Source organism: Saccoglossus kowalevskii, chromosome 10 (genome assembly GCF_978046115.1).
Source record: "Saccoglossus kowalevskii chromosome 10, keSacKowa6.1, whole genome shotgun sequence".
Lineage (NCBI taxonomy): Eukaryota > Metazoa > Hemichordata > Enteropneusta > Harrimaniidae > Saccoglossus > Saccoglossus kowalevskii.
This window is the reverse complement of record NC_140650.1, coordinates 29,204,721-29,218,042: the sequence shown is the minus strand read 5'-3', so window position 1 is coordinate 29,218,042 and position 13,322 is coordinate 29,204,721. Positions and strand designations below refer to the sequence as shown.

General features: G+C 34.0%; 1 protein-coding gene across 1 annotated transcript in view; it reads left to right on the top strand.

The window, feature by feature from the left end:
* LOC100378099 (jumonji domain-containing protein 1C-like) overlaps nt 1–13,322 on the top strand; it is an 83,438-nt gene that overhangs the window by 13,442 nt on the left and 56,674 nt on the right. The window lies entirely within an intron of this gene.

Below are 13,322 nucleotides of genomic sequence, written 5' to 3'. Positions count from 1 at the left end.
CAATGTATGAAAACATTGTCTTCATGAGTTAACATCTGGATGTTTATGAAAAGCTCATCTTTTCAAAAATGTTTTGTTTTTAACAATCAGGTAAACAACCACAGTCGTTTGTGATGTAACCTGCCTAAAATGCGCAAAATTTAAGGTTTGTGGCACTTTAAATTTAGAAAATGGTGCCTATGTTTGTCATTCATTATACTACTTCTATTTATTCTGTTTTCTCTGGTCACGTATTTGTGTTACAATAGATTATGTTGTAAAAATGAAAAGAGACACTGGATTAGTGCGAACTCAGGAATTCTGAATGTTTGGTTGATTGGATCATTGTTGTGGCATGGAACTGCCATCATTATTGATACAGTAGAATATCCATTCTGATATCAAAACAGAAATATAATCTTGCAATGTAACCCTCAATTAGAAATTTCCAGATTAGTAATCAAAACTGTTTTGACTCATTCTTGTTCATTTCATTTTCCTTGTTAATTAAACTGAATCAGATAGTTACCGGAATCAAGTTTCACTCTAAATTTTTGCATTGCATGTAGGTAGAATTGTCCTGATTGTTGTATTGTACTTTACTAATTGATTGAAATTATAGATTTCTTTGAGGTCAGACTTTATGGGGCTGATACTTTCTTATATCCGTATATTGACTGATCTGATCTGAGCAGCTGAATGATGGGAATTCCAATGCTGTGTTGCAGGCAGGCCACATTGCATTATTTGAAAAAAGAAATCGCCTAATCATTTTAATATGACCTTGCATGGTTTAGTTATTTGATTAGATTTCTTGGTTTTGAGGCTATCCATGTATTATATACCCTGCTAATTCTGTGCATGGTTTAATTGGTTTGTAGTTACTTGGTTATAGTATCAAGTAGCAATAGGGTTTCACTTCATTCATCATAAATTCATTTATCCCTCAAATGCTACTGTTGATATCATAATGCAGTTTGTAAAATTTAAAAATTTAACTGTCATGTAAACTGACCCTTTTCCACTTGAATTGAACTTGAACGCTGAATTGAAATGTAGTGTACTGCATTACATGTCATGTGACTTGTATTGCAGGGGTGTGATTTTATGGGTGGGGCAAGATAACTACCTTTACTGATTACTACTTAGAGGTAATCATTTAATAGCAACACATGTTGATCTATGATATATAATTACTGATCTACCATTGGCTGTGTCTTCCTTCATCATGTAATAAATCTAGTTACACTTGATGTTTATTTTGCTCAATAAATTACTCAAACTGCTCAAACATTGAAATGTAGACACACCTACAACCTTCCCATCTATGTAGCCATCTTACTGGAGATGATGATCTGGTAATATTCCATTGTTAATTAATTGTCTGTTCTCGACATGGCATTGTCTGAAAAGACAGTTCTCAGCTGACCATAGTTCATTGGCAGATACCACTAATCTATAAAACATGATGGAATGCTTTACTAATATTGGCATATGCTTCCATGTGTCAAACTTGATTACTGTACTAATTTATTAGTCTTATGTTTTCTCTGCAATAAGCTAATCTGTTGTAATAGGTTGATACATCAAACTAACGGTCATCATTGTTTGTGTTTTGTTCCTCTAAAAATACAAAAACAGTAGTCCAATCCGAGGGATATATTACATATGATTCTTTTAGACGTGACCATGAACTACTCAGTTGTCCACAGTGACCCTAGTTTCAGCAATGAAAGCACATCAGATTCTATAACACTCTGAAAATATCAAAAAAATGTGTTGGTTCCTATGGCAAATGAACTATATGCATCAAACACAAAACACTGGTTTTAAAACTCTGATAATATCATGCGGCTTAAAAAAATGTCTCATTTATTCCAGGTCAACGGTTTTATATAGTTTACTTTACAAACTAGCGATATTATTCTGATTGCTGTTGTACTAGTAGTTGTACGTGTTCAGATGTGAGGATTATAATACACATCATTGGCTCAAATTTATTGAGTATCGAACAGAAGAAAGTTAAAACCATTGTGATATGTGAATGGTTGTCTGATTCAGTTCATTCACGATTAATAATATTCGTTTTGTGTTACTTTACTTTACCAATGTAAATGTATAAAGTAAGCCAAACCCAAAGATCAAATCATCCATTAACTTTTCATTAGAGCAGACTTGAGGCACCACTTTTGGAAGAACAGGGAATCAGTTATTGAAACGCTTTATGTAATAAACTCTGTCTTAAACTCTTTAAAGGAAGTGAATTAAGGCAGTTGTGTCATCATCACCTTTTACCTGTCACCTCCACAGCAACAGGTGAAGTGGTCCTGTTCATTGGGGAAACAGTAAAGTACAGTTGTCTGGAAATTTGAAACTTCCACCAGGATTGTTTGTCAGCTGTAGAATGTTCTAGTCATCACTTTTTTCTCCTGTGTTTAAATTTATAAAAGGTTATTGTCAAATAGTTTGTGGATTCCTTCAGTTTGAGACTTGTTTCATATTTGAATCCCATTTCTAAATTTTTAGTCAAGAATTTTGTATATATTGCTTGACTGTCAGATTAGATCTGTAAATTTTGTAATCGAGAGGTTTTACACTGAACTGTGTCTCATTGCCCTTTTTGGAATGCTGCCTTCGTGCATTCACTGTTGTGAATAGAAGCAGTCTTGTGTTTATAGGGAGGGCAAAAGGTCCCAGGGTTTTCTGTTACCCCTGAATAGTTTTGCTCCAATCATTGTGTGCTCAAGTTTGTTATTGGTTTGGCCAGTAGCTAGCCCATTTGATTATCATCACAACATATAATGAATTAACATTAGAATACAAACATGGGAGCTGTTCAGAGGTGCTGGCCTTGGATTAACAAAAGGCAACTGATGTTCTGTTTCATTTGTTTTGCCATTCCGATGCTCTATGGAATAAGGGTCATTTTGTTGTGAAAACAATCCTTGGTAGGAGATGCATTTAAAGAACAAAAACCTACAATATGTCATTGTGGTAAAACTGATACAACATTTGTAATGTTTATCATTGAAACACTACAGCCATTAAACTAAGTGCTGCTGGTAATGGTAATGTGAAAAAAGCTTCAGGCTACCTTCCAGGCTTCAAACTCACTTGTTGGGGCTCTCTTCCTTTTCCAATCCAGTTTATAATTGAATTGCAATTTTCTGATTTCTATCTTGGGTTACCGCCACTGAATAACAACCTTGCTTTTTTTCAAGTATCCAACTAATGAGTTTTTGTATTAACCCCATCACCCCTATAAATCCTCAAGTGGTATGACCCAGTCTTGGAACTACCTAATGGGGTTGCTTGACAGAATGTGTAGAGAATATCAGGGTGACAGGGGTCACTGCGTAATGAGCCGAGTTCAGAAATGCACTGCTGAAAATCCACATTGTTGTAATTAGGTTGGCTATGTAGATGCTAGAAAAATAGAATTTTAAATAAGATTACTGAAATGTGACACTCCAAGGAGGTAAAATGCTTCACTTTGTTGATTACCATGGTCAAGTGCAGCCATATTGTGGCAAGGGTTTCTTTTCTGTTCATTGTTTACCAGTGTCATTGCAGAAGACATATTGCTTGTAATAAGAGCTGCCGGCAAGGCTTAGTCTATCCAGGCATTTGAAATGGGAGTGGTATATGGTGCATGTATTTTTAAGTGTCTATAAATAATATACTGTAACAACAACAGAACCCTTTGCATGATAAATTATCGCTGGCTGCCATGGCAGTGGTTTTAGTGTGTCTGATTGTTTTGATGTGACCTTTGAACCTCGAAATAACCTTTTATAGATGGTAAATAGAGGTTCATTTCCATCACAATGGAACAGCCTGTACTTTGTGTTGCTGAGAACTGTCAACAAACTGACAACAGCTTTCAGTTCTAAACTATGGTCTGCATTCCTGCAGAGGCCATGTTGTTTGAAAGAAAGGGTGTTAACAAAGGGGACACCAAACTGCTTTCCCATTTCAACGCATACAATACACTCTCCCTCTGCAAGGTACAACATGTAATAGGGTTGAGTTAATTTAATTTTTTATTATTTACCTCTGCTGGTTTTAACAACTGAGCGATACAGCCAATTCCACCACAAGGTGATTGGTAATTGGTTTCTGATGGAATGCTTATAACTGGACTCTGTGTTTGCTTTTTAATTAAACCTATTGTCATTTAAATTCACTTCACTATTAATCACAAGCCCACACAGTACAATAGCAGCTGTAATTCTACTGCTGCCTTTATCATTTTACAATTCAACGATATTATGACCCGTTTCTGCCAACACTAGTGTTTGAGACATTTACAGTTGAAAATGCTGTGCCAATATGGGGTTAATGTATCACCTAAACAGTATGAACTTTGTCAGATATACAGACTGGTAAATCTGCTTCAAATTACATTGTATATTCTAATTAAAGTACAGCTTAGTATAAAGAGATATTATCACATGCCTTGCATCATTCACTTCCAAGATATTTCGCTTGTCTACAATCTTTTCACCGAGCTTTAAAGATTTTGCATTCAAATGCTATTTACTCTGTTACCAATCAGTATTTTAGTCATGTTCTGCATTCTGTGTAACTACAAAGAGAAAAAAAGAGGAAAAAGTATCTGTTTTACTTAATTCAGCATTCAGAATGAAAATGTAGATGCTTTCTATTTGCTTGCAGTAATTATAATTCTAGTCAGCAACATCGCTGTCTCTGAAAATGTTTATTTTGGAATTGCCGTACAGCTTTTGAATTGCTTACAATACCTCACAATAATGGGACTGAGTTTCTAAGCTGTACTTCACAATTGTAGCTATTGTGCCCTGAATGCATTTATTTTACACCTCGCTGTATTTTAGCACCTATTGAAAATTGTACAGAATGTGAAAAGAACCCATCAAATATTCAGTATTTCTTAACAGAAAGTATGATGCAAATAACAATTACATGTGACATTGGTTTAATGTAACTGGAATCTTCCTCTGTACCTTCTAGTATTAGTTTCAGATGTATTTTGGGGCATCAAAGTCATTGAGCTCGGCCATTGTTAACAATCTGGAGTTTTGCTTTCTTTACACTTGATATGATTACTCACGAATCTTTTGTCACTCAATTATATCAGGCATTGACTGTTTTTTTCAAATTATGAATACTAATGCGTTTGTATTTGATACTTTAGGCTTCAGTCTGTTAATTAACTTGAATAATTAACATGCATTTTGGAATGAATCGTGAAAAGCCAGGTTTGATGCTTGCCAATCAGTCTTGAGACTTGTCAAAATAATGGAACTAGCAATTCGTTGTGTGGTTTTTTTTTTCTTTCCTCCACCAAAATACCTTCATGTGATATCCTTTGTTTAGTATCTCCCATAAATTGTTTTTGTGTGTGGACATGCATACATAAAAATAAGCCTGGTATAATTCAGCACAAATCGCTGTTCCACCACCATATGGTTTGTAATCAGCCATGCAGCAGTCCACTTTTATGTGAAGCTTCTTTTCTGAATAGTAAATCCATGCAAATTCAATAAATCATCTCAATATTGAACTGATCTAAATTTAGATCTACATGCAGAATATGGACTCCACTGATACATCCACACATTTATGAATTAGTGTTGCTATTCCCTACTACTGAGGCATTTTAGTTTGATTGATTGAGTAGTTATAAATTTGTTCTATCAAGTTTATTCCTTTCGCTCTTTGTGTCCTTGACAGCATATATATTATATTATGTCTAGCTTAAAATAGAAAATTACTTTAATTAAGGTACTGCATTACTAGCCTGACATCCAAACAAAAAAATGGAGGAATAATAGAAAGAAAAATAATTGGAATAAAAGTGATGTTCCTGCACATTTATTTACACACTGACTGTTATAAATGAGGTTAGAGAAAATAATGTGAGAGTTCCTCCAAGAATATCCCCAGAGGGCAAAAAATGTTGCAAATTAAAAGTATAAAGGGGCAGGAGTTGACCCTTTCTTTTCTGCAAAATATGTGTGAATTGAAAGTAGTCTGTATTTGCAGCGCTATCCATTACACTAAAGAATGATTGGCAGATGATGCCATAGCATCAGAAGCAGTTTGACCTCCACAGTGTGCAGAATGCACAACAAAAACATTCAAGTTGTGTTGACATAAAAATATATATGCATATTTGTTTATCCACATTGAATTTAAATTTTATAATCAAGTATTAGAAAAAAAACTAACTAAAAATCAGAAGTCGTTTTAATAATATTATTATAAATATTAAAGAAAAATGCATCATAGCAGTCTGTCTGTCTGTCTGTCTGTCCGTCTATGTGTGTTCAGATGTGTCCCATCATATTTTCCAAGTAATGTGCCCCAGTAAATTGGGTGACCAAAAGGCTAAAATAGTTTTAGTTATTTGCTTTTAATTATGAACATCAATTTTAATGTTTATAAATATACAAAAGAGTAGAATACTGTAAAATGACTAATTTTCACTGGGTTTAAATTTCACTGATTTGCCATTTCAGTCATATTCAGTGGGTTTTAAATTCACGGTTTTGTCATTTAGATAATGTACATTGTATTCTATGCTAAATTTTACATATTCACTGGGTTTTAATTTAGCGCATTTTCCAGTCAGCGAAATAAGCTAAATTAAAACCAAGTAAATAATTACCCCCTTTACAGTAGATACTGTGAACCATTCAATGTTTGTCGCAAGACATTTTTTTGATATGATCATTGGACAGTGTTTGTTTGTTTGCTATAATTTTCCAGAAAGTCACTGTGACTCCCTGTCTAAAGAATCCCAGAGGAATTTTCTCTGATTCATAATGCTTTGAAGCTGTTTATGGTAATTTATGACATGATGAATATTTAAGTAGCGTAATGAAATGCAATTAGAATGAAATACAAAATGGAATTCAAATTAGTTTTAGCAGTAGCTTTAACTATTGTGTTAATAATTAGTTTCCGGTTTGGTTTTGTCTGATCAAATAACTTGTTAAACCTAAAAAGACACGTTTCTTCTCTATTAAGTGATCAATTGTTGTAACACAGTTAAATCCAGATAACTTATTCTTGTTCATCATCATTGTTAACATTTTTTGAAGTTGTATGATTTTAATAGTTATTGAAATCGGGCTATTGTTGTGACAAGCTAAGGGCATGTCATGTTAGCACTGTTATTGTATTAAAGGCACTCTGTAGACTAATTAAAGCACTTTCCTGTGTGACACTGAATGAGGTCATTCGCAGCAGACATTTCTGTCATTTTGACATTATAAGTCTGTAAATGTAGTAGCAGTCATGTTTGCTTAACATGTGTATATGTCATGTGATAGACCATTGTAAACCTAACAAATCGTCACCTTGACTCGTCGCCTTGACACACTTAAATGTATCTTTTAATATTAGACTTATTATTGTATAAACTACATCAATTATTAATCAATGCAGAAGCACATAAAAGAATCAAAGCTAAATTACTATTATTCATTGATGGACTACTAAATATAACTTACTGTATTGGATGTTTGAGGCTTTAGAGGCCTGTCATGGGTTTCTTTAACTTAATATTACTGAATTATATAAGGTGTACATCCATGTAATTTAAAAAGACTGAAGGGGCTGTTTTTTGTAAGTATTCATTGTAAAACTGGAAGAATTATACACCACTCATTTTGTTGTTATCTCTCCCGGCCAAATGAAATGAATGAATTAGAATATTAATGAGACCTGGAGTCTTGTTGGAGATAATTTTTGATAATAACACAACTTGACTATAATTTTTTATTGTATACTTTCTACTACATGTATTAGATTTATTGGTTCACACCTATAAATAATAAGTAAATCGTTGATTTTTTCTGACTAGAAATTTGATGATGATTTAATTTTTTTCTGACTAAATATTGTCTGGTGGAATGAAAGTGATAGTTAGCATACTCTAATCTAAGATTGTTGTAATTTCTAATCACTGTGTACATTTTGTGAACTAAAATGGGTGTTCATTTTGGGGTTGTCAAAATGTAGTTTTTTGTGATGCAGTATAATAACTAGTTTGTGGTTTTTTCGAAAATAGTAATAATCTGTCTCCCACTCCATTTATTTTGAAATGTGAAATTGAAAAGTGAAGAGCTTTATTGCATTTTGTTGAAATACGCCCAGTTGCATTATCTCTTTGTGGTAGTAGGAATGTAATTACTTTTCAAATTGAATAACTCATTGTATATTGTATAATATTGTAACGGTGAAATGAAAACATTAGACACCGCCTAACGTGGCCAGCCAGCCAGGCTGATTGTATTTCAACAGATGGAGAAATCCATTCAAATTGAAAATCAAAGTAATCAGTTATTTTCAATCTGAAATATGGACCCAGTCACGGGATATTGAACATTTTTTGTTTCCACAGCATATGCTTCTTGGAAATATAATCATTTCTGTAACTCGCCAGGTCACAAGTGTGGCATTCACAGTGGTTTATTTCATAATATTCATAATATTGCACATAACTGATGGGGGTTATGAGTGATGTTATACTGTATGCAAATATCCCTTTACTTTAAAGTCTGTATATCATAGGCAATATTGTGCACACTGCTAATGATGGTAATAAAAAAAGGCATATTATTTCAGCAAATTTTTGTAAAGCTAGTAATGTTGCTATTGTTATGGTCACCACAGTGTTTATATGCAAATTACTTCTGCCATTTAACTACTGTAATGTGAAATGAATTAAAAATAGTTCAAAGACCCCCAATTTTATTACAATCGAGATATTTTGCCACACTGGTTTCAAGAAATAAAAAAAAAGGCAAATGTTTTATCAGCTCATTGTACCTACTGTAGTGAGTGAGTGCATGTCCTTTATGTGTACTTCCCCCATGTTTTAATACCTGCAGTTATGGATAGAATATTCTATTGTACAGAGGGGTGGAAGGTGTTGGCATTGTAGATGCATGTTTTGAAATCACTCTTATTGAACAATATTTTTTGTCAAACCATTTTACATTTGATGATTTTCATGTCATTTTATTGTTAAAAAATTTGCTGAATATATATATCGTTAACTTGTATGTAACTTTTCTCTTTGAGAAATAATGATGAATATCAGAATTACAAAACTCATTATAAATGCATCATTTTCAAATTGAAATTGGTAAAGGACTTCTATCTTTATTAATTCAAACAATTGTTCCAACAAAATTTATTCAATGTTGTTTCTTTAAAATTATCATACAACAGATTAACATCTAATCAGCCTTCCTGTTTCCTTTGAGAAAGAAGATGTGACCTCAGAAATTTGTTTAATAAATCTTGGGAAATCCTCTGGAGGCCTCCTGTCATAGGGATTCAGGAAAATGCATGTAGTATTCATTCTTGGAGAAGAGACTCTATGTCCTGTAGTCAGGTCTCATGGGAAATGGTTATACAAAGGAGAGTTTTACTCTTGACTGCTGTCAGCAAAGACACCTGCATTACATGACCCCTGTATACACTTATTATTGTTCTATATTTTGTTCCATTCTGCTGATGTTAAATATTAATTTAGGCATGCTATGATGATTTTGATTAAAAGAAGTATGTTACTTTTGTTGTCACTTCTCAAATATTGATAACGTCAAAAAAGAGGTTTATTGCGTTTCTGCTTTAGTTCTCTCACCCATAAATTGTCAGAACTGATACTATTAAATTCCAAGGACGTCTTGACATACTAAAATAGAAAATGATGACATTCTGTGACCAGCTTGATATCTCCCTGGGATACTCAACAAAATGAATCAAGATATTTTTTGATGTGTTGCAGTTGTGATATAAAATGCTAAATGCTAAAGCCGTGATATTTGTTGTCAACATGTGTATATCAAATTGGCTTCATTTGTATGTATTATCTCACCACAATATTCACCTACGACTACGTGTAGTATATCCAAGTCTCTATATCTAATGCCTTTTACATATGTTTTGGATAGAATTGCTGTAGAATCATGATCCACAATTTAGTCTTGCAATTATTACAGTATTCTTCTGACAAGTTAGTCATTCTGGCCCAAAGCATTGGCGCTTTGTCTTGGACATTTTGTTCTGTACTTATCTGTGGGTTGTGTGTTGTTTTATGCTGTTCAATCTTTGGCCCTTTAGCCAAACAACAAGACAGTCGTACTGAAAATCCAAACCATTGGAAGGTGTCATTGAAACTGGAAGCTGTTGTGCTCTCGTGCAAACAAAATATTCTGATTTCACTCGAAAAATTTAAAAAAAAAGGCATAGAGGGAGCACTGTTGTCATCTGCGTATGATATGCAATTATTTTTTTTTTTGATAGCTTCATCAATGAAATCTTGGTTCTTGGTTAGCTTTTTCTGTACCTGCATCCGACAACCATAAAATCATGAATAAATGTTTGAGGCAGAATACTGCACTGCTAACTGACACTGAAGTGTACTCAGTTCATCTGTCAAAGATGGTTCAGTAGGGAGAGAACTTCATAAAAATTCATACTGGATCTTGAGAGGTTTTTCAACATCACACACAACTTTAAATTAGTCTGTAGACGCAGAGAGAAAATTAAAGGGAAAGAAGACAATTTTATTAGCTACGAATAAAAACAAGTCGTCTTATAGTCTGACTGTTAATCTGTATGTGAATGTCAGTTATGTGTTTGTTGCACTGATTCGTTAACTTCTCTTTTAAAAATAATCTCTGTGTATAGTTCATTAGTTCATCGTGTAGTAGCTTTGCTATTCCCAGCACACCAAGTACTCTGACCATATTGCAGCTTACTAATGGTTTACCCCAGGGAGTCGCATCCTGTTTTTACATCTCATCCTTGTTTTTACCCTTATGAATAATAAAATTACATTGACCTTTTTATTTTACATACTTTAGTATGGTACCACTGTTACCTCCCTCTTTGTACAATCCTGCTGGGACAAAACTTGCATAGACTAATGTGTTAATAATGTGTGCTTGACTGGGGTAATATTTTGTATGGCTCGGGTCTGACAAGTATTAGGCAGCTGCCTCTATAGTATTATATTTCCAAAATAACCATGTTGATATAGCTCTGCAATGGAAACCAAGCTTAAGTATGGGGAATAGTAGTTTGTGTTGTTTCTTAAAAACAGGGAGTCAGGATAGAAGTAAGAGGATATCACTGTGGTGATAATGAAAGTATGCCGTAGACTGGCAAAGCTGCCAGTAATCAGGTCTATATACCGACACCTTTCTGAGGGATTTTCAGGTCCTTGTCAAAATATACTTATAGTGCTTTAGTAATAGTTTCCAGCGCCAATGATAAAATCTCCTGTCTGCAGCTGTCAAGTGATTTTACAGTGTCTAGTTCCTATTTTTGAAATTTTGCCAAGTTGTGAAAACCTGATCAGGCCGACGTCTGCATGCACAAATTGTGGTTGAAATACATCAGGGGGCCACATCAACAACTACCATCTAATCTAAGCAGCATGCTCTGCAGTGTTTGACCGGGTAAGGTTTGTGGGTGATTGGGTGCAACAAATATTAGTGTATGTGTAGTGAAATGTCTAGATGTTGTCTATTTTGTATGTGTATATTTATATGTAGTGCGTATTAATTAGTCACAGCACATTCAACACCTGTAGCATTCTTCTTTCTGCTAATCTTAAGCATACAAGCTTAAAACGCGGTGGTCGCCGCGCCGCACAGTGCGGTGGTTGTCGCGCAGTGCCTGTTCGAATTTCATGTAAATAAACAATGTATTTTACATGCGTTGTATATGTTGCTATGAGTGCCATATCGAACAGGACGCGGCACGACGACTGTCACCCTTTAAGGTTTCTCATTCCTTGTTGTGATCTGACAGTTGGTAATCATGTACTGTACTGTACTGTGTTGTTGCTGGTAAAATTTGTGATTATGGTAAGGCCTGAAGTGGATATTCAGTGGGGCATGACTATTGTTACCAGCATTCTGTTGATTGATAAAAATAATCAAGTGTTACTATTTCCAGAACAGTTAACATACAACAAAGTGACTCGATATTCCATTGAAACCCTATTTTTAAAAATGATTTTAATGTCAAATAATTCAACATGCTTGGTATGTAATTTGATAAGCCTATGAATGTAGATCACCAGCAGAAATTTGAGAAGTGGAAAAATGTTTGCCATTATAGAAACCTGTGAAATTGTCTGATTCTTGTGTTTTGCAATCATGGTGTTGGTCATTCTTAGTGCTAACTTTTCTTTCTTTTACATTGATATCATATTGCTGCAAGACAACCGATGCATTTTGAATGAACTAGTTATTTTTAGCTCCGCTGTCGACTTTGTCGAGCGGAGCTTATCATATGAGTGATTGTCCGTCGTCGTCGTCCGTGTCAATGTTTTACTTTTTCGACTTCTTCTTGAAAACTACAAGCCTGAATGCTTTGATACTTGGTGTATATGTACCTTGGGTAGACCTCTCTTAGGTTTGTTCATTTCATGTTGATATCTTCAATTCTCTAATTTTGGTGAATATTTTTGTCATTTTTGGTAAAAAGTGATATTTTCGACTTCTTGTTAAAAACCGCAAGTGCAATTGCTTTGATATTACATATATAGGTACTACATGTGGACCTCTCTCAGATTTGTTCATTTTGTAATGATATCTTTAATTCTCTAATTTTGGTGAATATTTTAGTCATTTTTGGTAGAAAGTGATATTTTCGACTTCTTGTTAAAAACTGTAAGTCCAATTGCTTTGATACTATACATATTGTTCATTTTCTGATGATGTCTTCAGTTCTTTAATTGAAATGTGCATTTCTAACAGTGGAGCTATCTCAGCCAATAGGCTGCTTGTTATTCTTGAGTAGACTTCTATCTTAAAAGCCTTCTGGCTCTGCATATATACATGTACATGTCATAGCCATCATAAAGTACAACATTTCTCTTATGGAATAGGAAATTCAATTCACACTATGTGATTCTTGATATCCCATAGAGAATTGCAAAATCTCTACTGTCTCTCTTCATGACAGGTAGTGTTTTATTTTAAACATAATTGCTGCAATAAAATTTACTTCCTCTGTTACTTTGGATTTCTGAGTTATTAGCTTCTCCAGATGTTGAAAGTTTTTAATTTTTCCAGTCTCTGCTGTTTAATCGTTGTCATAAATCTTCTATGGGATATAATAATGAATGTTTTGATTTATTGAAGTGTCTTTGGAGTGAAAGTTCATATAAGCTGCCTGACATGTTTTTCTTTGCCCTGGATTTATACAGTAGGCTAGAATATGATGTAGTCTTGTAGCCCTCTCATGGGCTTCACTGTAATGATATGGAAATAATTTCTGGGTTTTCCGGCTTGTACTATTCATTGTTTAGTCCCATTTGGGAATGC